The sequence below is a fragment of the Triticum aestivum genome, chromosome 1B, assembly GCF_018294505.1.
Source record: "Triticum aestivum cultivar Chinese Spring chromosome 1B, IWGSC CS RefSeq v2.1, whole genome shotgun sequence".
NCBI classification, from domain to species: Eukaryota; Viridiplantae; Streptophyta; class Magnoliopsida; order Poales; family Poaceae; genus Triticum; species Triticum aestivum.
The window spans coordinates 253,460,286-253,467,433 of NC_057795.1; positions in this window are offsets into that span (position 1 = coordinate 253,460,286).

Genomic DNA, 7,148 nt, shown 5'->3' on the forward strand with positions numbered 1-7,148 from the left:
GATGTCCCATTGCTATTTACATATGGCCTCTCGCCAATACATTGATGATATTTTTCTCATATCTTGCTTTCATGCTTGTGCTATGTCATGTGAATTATTCGTGCCAACTATTTGCGCACATGATATGATTGCCATGATTCCTTCTAGTACGTTGCATCTTTGCACTACTCGCTTGTTTGACTTGATCGCTATGATTGCTTGCTATGTTGCATCACCCATGTTCCACTCTTACTCGCTTTCTTGGGTTGATGATATATATGCTCATGCCTCTCACATGATATTTCTTAATCATTGTCTCTTGTCTCATTTAGTTTCCTCTCTCACATCCACTTGTATTGAGTGCAACCATACTATGCTTATTGATCTTGGAGACTTTGACACCTTACTTGTGATGCATGCTTGTTTGATTGAGCCTATTGCATTTGGTTGTTCTCGCATCATATGCCTCCATACTATGCAATACTCCCTTGTCCTTTCTTATGATGAGAATGATGCATACACTTGTTGGGTATCTTACCACACGAATGATAGGTTTGGCACTTCTGCTAACCTCATTTGTTTTTCCGAGTGTTTGTCATGTTCTTCCGTTTTGAAGGAGTCACAAGGCATTACCATCATGAGACATATTGGCTATGTGAAGGCATACATGATGTGCGACACCAACATTTTTGACACCCTCATAAAGGTAAACTCCTTCCCTTTGAGCCATCCTCAAGTACGCATATTGGATGGGTCATTCTTTCATTGTTGTTTCCTTCTTCTTGTCTACATGATACATATATTGGACGGAGGACCGACATTGAAGATTGGCTCTATGGACTTTCACATTGAGGAGCACTCGCACTTCTTGGATGCACCATCGGAACTCCACTCATGCGACGACATCAAGCTTTGTCCGTCCACGACAACCGTTTCCATGGTGATGAGGATCACAATTCGAGGTCGGATCTTTCCCAAGGGGGGGGGAGATGATGCGGAGCATCCGACGATCATCCCCATGTACACTATGACTACTCCCCAAGTCCCAAGTGGACATACGACGAGACCTCTAACATATGCTATTGGACACAAGGTGAACCCGTTCCTAAATGCTTCCCCTTTCCACTTGTGCGAGACATGGTTGCTACCTAATGCAAAGACACTATGTATGCTCATGAACCGAGGAGACAACCATGGAGATGCTCGAAGCATAGGACAAGTCCACACGGAAGCGGATCAAGAAGTGCCTCAAGTGGAGTCGCCACGACGCTACAGCGGCCGGACATCCGGCAGGAGCCCGGACATCCGGCGCCACCAACCATAAGAAGACCAGAGAGAGATGGACACCAGGCGACTTTACAGTGGCCGGATATCTGGCCGACCCCCGGACATCCGGCGCCCCGCGACGGGCCGGACATCTGGCACCTACCCAGAAATCCGGCGCAGGCTATCCAGAGAGCACCGAGACCGACTCCACTAGCCCAGACATCCTGCATCTCAGGAAGGCCCGGACATCCGGCCCGACGCCCGTACATCCGACTCCCCCTGCCTGCGTGCAGCGTATCTGGGCCGAGGCCCATGTACCCCTTCGCCCCTTAGACTATCAGGACCCCGACTCAATGCCACATCGATCTAGCATGTAACACCTCATATCACTTTGCGGCCTCACGCACGATATCCCCACGGGTGTCGCCTTACCTTTGCCTGGGACCGTTTGTGCCTTTTGGCACACGTATATGATAGTGTCGCTAGCATCCATATGATAAGGAGCCCGGACTGACATGGCTAGTCGTAAACCCAAAGTGGCACAAACTTATAGGGACAAGCATCCATGACCCAACATCGAACATGTCGGTCATCAGCGAGTGAATCCAGGCTGTAGCACTAGGCTAGCAGGACTCCGGTGAACCGGGCTGTAGTGGGCTAACAGGACTCCGGTATTCATCGCGTGACATTTCCCTGAAGGGACAGACACAGGAATGAAGAAGGACACATGCCGGCCAGCCTAAGTATTCCGGAGCAGTAGCAAGCTACCATGGCTCAATGGAAGCACTAGGAGACATTTCCCGGTAAGAGAGGCTACTAAGGATAAACAACTAGATAGTCAGCTCCCACACATACCAAGCATTTCAATAACATACACACAATATGCTCGATATGTACAAATACAACATGGCATCACAACGTGACTCTACAACTCAAGTATTTTATTCAATAGGCTCCGAGGAGCGAGATATTACAAACATGGGTCTCACGACCCAACAATCAGAGCATACAAGTCAAGCACATGCGGAAGCTTAACATGTCTGAGTACAGACATCTACAAATGAAAAAGGATGAGAAGCCTGACTGTCTATCAGATCCTGCCGAGGGCACAAGATCGTAGCTGAGGTAACAAGCTAAACGTCGAAGTCCACGCGGAATTACTAGCGAGACTGAAGTCTCTCTGCAAAAACGTAAAATAGGCAAATGTGAGTACAAATGTACCCAGCAAGACTTACATCAGAACTAACTACATATGCATCATTATCATCAAAGGGGGTGGTGGAGTTTAACTACAGCAAGCCAGCTTTGACTCGGTGGCTATCCTAACTACGGCTACAAGTAACTCTTTTGAGGTGGCGCACACGAGTCCACATATTCACCATATCAATACACCACTATGGATCCGCTCCCGTCTCCCTACGAGAACGCCATCCATAGCACTCACGCTTATCTTGCGTATTTTAAAGTATCCACTTTCACTTGTCTATGAACTGTACAGGCAACCCAGAAGTCCTTTACCACGGACACGGCTATTCGAATAGATCATATTAACCCTGCAGGGGTGTACTTCTTCACACACGCTCTCACCACTTACCGCCGTTTACACGACATGTACTCGGCAACCTTCAAGCGGAAGCCCAGCGAGGGTGTCGGCCACGACCTGACTAACCACACAAGTCTCTCGTCCAGGTTTATCGCCTATTCGGGTTCCATCCGCAAGGAGATCCGGCCGGGGTGTCGCTCACGGCCCCAAACGATGTGAGCAGGGTTCCCAAGCCCACCATCCGGGTGCCACTTGGTACACCGTGCGACTGTGCCTAGTCTGTCCCAAGCCCACCTGTACCGGGTGCCACTTGGTAGACTACTAACACTACCTACAAACACCAGAAACTAGTTGCAACTCCTGGACAGAGATCGGGTTGATTAATAAGTCGAGAGGGGCACTTAAGCATTCCAATGCGTGGTAGTAACTGTTCATGGATCACAAACACAGAACTCAGTTCCTGAGGACGGCTGCAATGAGACAACCCACCATGTACTCCTACATGGCCTCTCACCGCTACCTTTACCAAATCGTGTTCACACACTTAGCTCTCAACAGTAGGACATGTTCACACACCTCCGATTCATCTCCGATGAATCAGACCTGACTCAACTCTAAGCAGTAGCAGGCATGACAAACAAGCATGTATGAATAGGCACATCAGGGCTCAAACAACTCCTACTCATGCTAGTGGGTTTCATCTATTTATTGTTGCAATGACAGGTCATGCAGAGGAAAGGGGTTCAGCTACCGCAGCAAATAACAAATATCTCGTTGTTGTCCTAATGCAGTAAAAGAGAGCAGGAGCGAGAGAGTGGGATTTTATCGGAATGAACAAGGGGGTTTTGCTTGCCTGGCACTTCTGAAGATAGTATAGCTCTTCATCGGTGTCATCGAACTCATTGTCGGTACGTCGTCTACTGAGAGGGGACAAATACTGGCAAACAAGAAAATACACAATCAATGCAATGGACAGTATGATGCATGATCATGACATGGCAATATGCTGTGGTTTGAGCTAATGCAACTAAAACCAGATTAAATGAAGTTGGTTTGAATCAAAGATTCAAATTCAAACTTCATATGTGATTTCTTATATGCCATTTAATTGAATTGTTCTAAACAGTATTCATAAGTTGCTCTAACATGCATGAAAAAGGTACAGATGGATAGATTGGATTTTTCTGATCATTTTTCATATATAAATTATTTCATTTGGAGTTACGGTTGAATTACTATGAATTTTTGAAGTTTATACAAATTTCTAGATTTTCTGAATTGTTTTTTAATCCAGAAAATGATTTACTGTGTTAGCATGACGTTAGTGTGACGTCAGCAGGTCAACGGAGCCGGTCCAGGTCAAATCTGACCTGTGGGGCCCGTGTGTCAATGGCTCAGGCTGGTTAGTCCCCCAGACAGGTGGGTCCGGTCAACTTCCACGTCAGCCAGTCAACCCTGAGGCGTGGGTCCGCTGGTTTTGTTAACTAAACTAACTTAAAACTAATAGCGGTTTAATTAGGCAGCAGGGCCCACTGTCAGTGTCCAGGGAGTGGGGTTAGTTAGCGTGTTTAGCTGCTAAAGACGTTGCCACGTCAGCCCGCCGGAGTGTAACCGCCGGTGACGTCAACCGATGACGGAGGCTCGCCAGGACGGCTGCTCCGGTGCCCATTCGACGCACGGAGGGGTTCTACAGGGAGCTCGAGCTCGTGTGCATCCAATGGAGCAAGCCAGAGGAGCTGGGGTTAGCTGTGGCGTCGGCAGTGGCGAGGGAGGCGGCGGCCGGAGTTCGGCCAACGGCGGGTTAGGCGATGCAGGGCGCTAGGGGAGGCATTGGTGCGTGCTACGTGCTCCTGGTGAGGTGTGGAGCACGGTGGTGTGCCCGGCTTCGAGCCACTGTGGCTCTGGCCATGATGGAGACGAGGCACGGCGGCGGCGAGCTTCGGCCATGGTGGAAGACGGAGCTAGGGGACAGGAACGGAGGGAGCGAGCAAAGAGGAGGCAGCAGGAGCTCACAGGAAGAACGATGAGGTGGTCAGCGAGCTCGGGGGCGTCTTCGGTGCTGCGAATCGAGCGGCGGCGATCGCCGGCCGTGGCGATGAAGATTGTGGTGATGGCGTGGCTTTAGGGCACCCGGCGTCGCATGCGTCGTGGTAGAGCTTCCTGGATCCAAGGCGGAGCTCGTGGCCTAACTGGCTGGGCGTGGGGATGCTGGTGGCTCCGGTGGTGCTCGTCGGCGGTCTCGGGTGCGTCCGGGGATGAGCGAGGGAGAGAGACAGAGGAGGGAGAGGGGTACGGGGAGAGAGTGGGAGGCCTGGGGGGTGTGTGGCAACGTAGGAGAGATCCAGGCGACGGGGACGCAGGCAGGCAGGGTGGACGTGGCCGCACGGTGTCTGCGCTCGCCGCCGAGCTGCTTCAGGGCGAGGGGGAGGAAGACGACAGAGAGGAGGAGGTGGGCTGGGCCGGCCAGCTCAAATGGGCCGCCAGGTGGGCTAGAACGCCAGGTAAGTTACAGGTGAGTTTCTGTTCTTTTATTGTTTTTCTCTTTCTATTTTTTTAAATCTTTTGCCACTGTTTTGAATTTAAAACAATTCAAACAATGCCAAAAACTCCTCTGAATATTTTTATTTTGCTAGATGGACTTTTCCAAAAGCTCATAAAATATTTCAGGGGTATTTGAAATTATATTCTAATTATATGAATATAATTCAAATTCAAATAGCTAATGATTTAAATTCAAAGTCCCAAGATTAGGTCCTTAAAAATGTTCAATATTTTGGTTGGGACCAGAACCCTTGCCAAAATTATCAAACATTTAAGAAGAGAATTTTGGAACAATGAATGAGATTTTAGGGTTTTTGCCCTTCTTTTATTTAAGTTTTTGAGGCTTCCAAATTTCCTCAGTTCAAGTTTCAAAAATTTAAACATGATGCAAACACTAGGCAGCACCAGAAGCTAGGGATGTGACAACTCGCCCCCACTAAACAAGAATCTCATCCCGAGATTCAAGCGTAGGGTAAGATGATGGGGGAACACAACTAACGCAATCTTCACGGTCCAGGTTGTACTTCAAATGAACGTTGATTTGATCCTCATCTTTGTCTCGACGTCTTGCTCTGAGAACTCCATCCAACATGACAACGAGAAGAAAGGAAAAACTCTAGAAGAATTGATCTTCTCGAAGATCGAGCAACTCACGGAATGAGACATAGAACCATCTCTTGGTTGAGACACAAAATACACATCAAGAGGGGTGGAAAGAAACGGATGACAAAGGTTCACTAGGTGGACAACAATTTCACGCACAAGAAGGTGGTGGATGGTTGTCAACGTATCTAGGAGTTGAGTTGCCATGATACCATAACGGGGCATCTTAGGGAAGGTGACTCGTAGAATTATCCCCTTAAGTGGCAAAAAGAATTACCTTTGATTCAAAGATCATTGAAACTCTTTATACCAGCCTAAGGCAATTCTCGAGCGATCATTTGGAGGGGGTCGGTAGAATGGCATACCCAGATTAGAATGGATGATGTGGATTACCTTGTTGAAAACAACACAAGGGATGATTTTGCTTGCGCGTGCTCTCCAGAACTTGAGCATTTCCATATTCATCAAGGTTTTACCAACATCCGTGTCAAGGATCCTGGCAACACAACATACCACCATGATGAATAGTGATGGACGATGCAGATGCAAACAAAGATAACACCTTCTTAGATTTCACCTTAGCGAGGCCAAGGAAACAGAATCTGGATGATCGACCGAGAGACATTTAGCACTCCGCTTCTAATGTTCTCCTTGATGTGCTAGCACAACCCATTTATTAAACTGGGTTGATATCTAGGACATCAAGTAAAGGTCGGACTTCGGGAATAGAAAAATCATAAGGAATAACTACGGAAGTAAATCCTACGAAGTCCTTATGGGAAGGTGGCCAACTTCTTCAATCAAGATATTACAATAACAGGTCTTCCGGCTGGGTGTGTTGGCCACGACATCCACTTTACCGGTTATCGAGGGACCAATATTATAGTTCTTGGGAAATGTTCCAGCCATCATATCTGCCTGAGATTCAGATCTGGTTGGTGTCAGAATATTCCATACTCATCAAGTCTAGAAAGAAAAATGAAAGTTTGCAACACAAATCGACGAGATGATGTTGCGAGATTCTCAGGGAATGAACTACGATAGCAAGCTCCAAAACATGACATGGTTCTGCTACATACATGTGAACACGTTGTCCAAGACAAGCATGACCACGTAGTAGTCTTATAATGAAACACTACCGAGTTCAGGTGGGGAACCATCATCAAGGATTTCGAAGTCTTTACACGCAATAGACTTCTTTTCCTTGAACAAATCA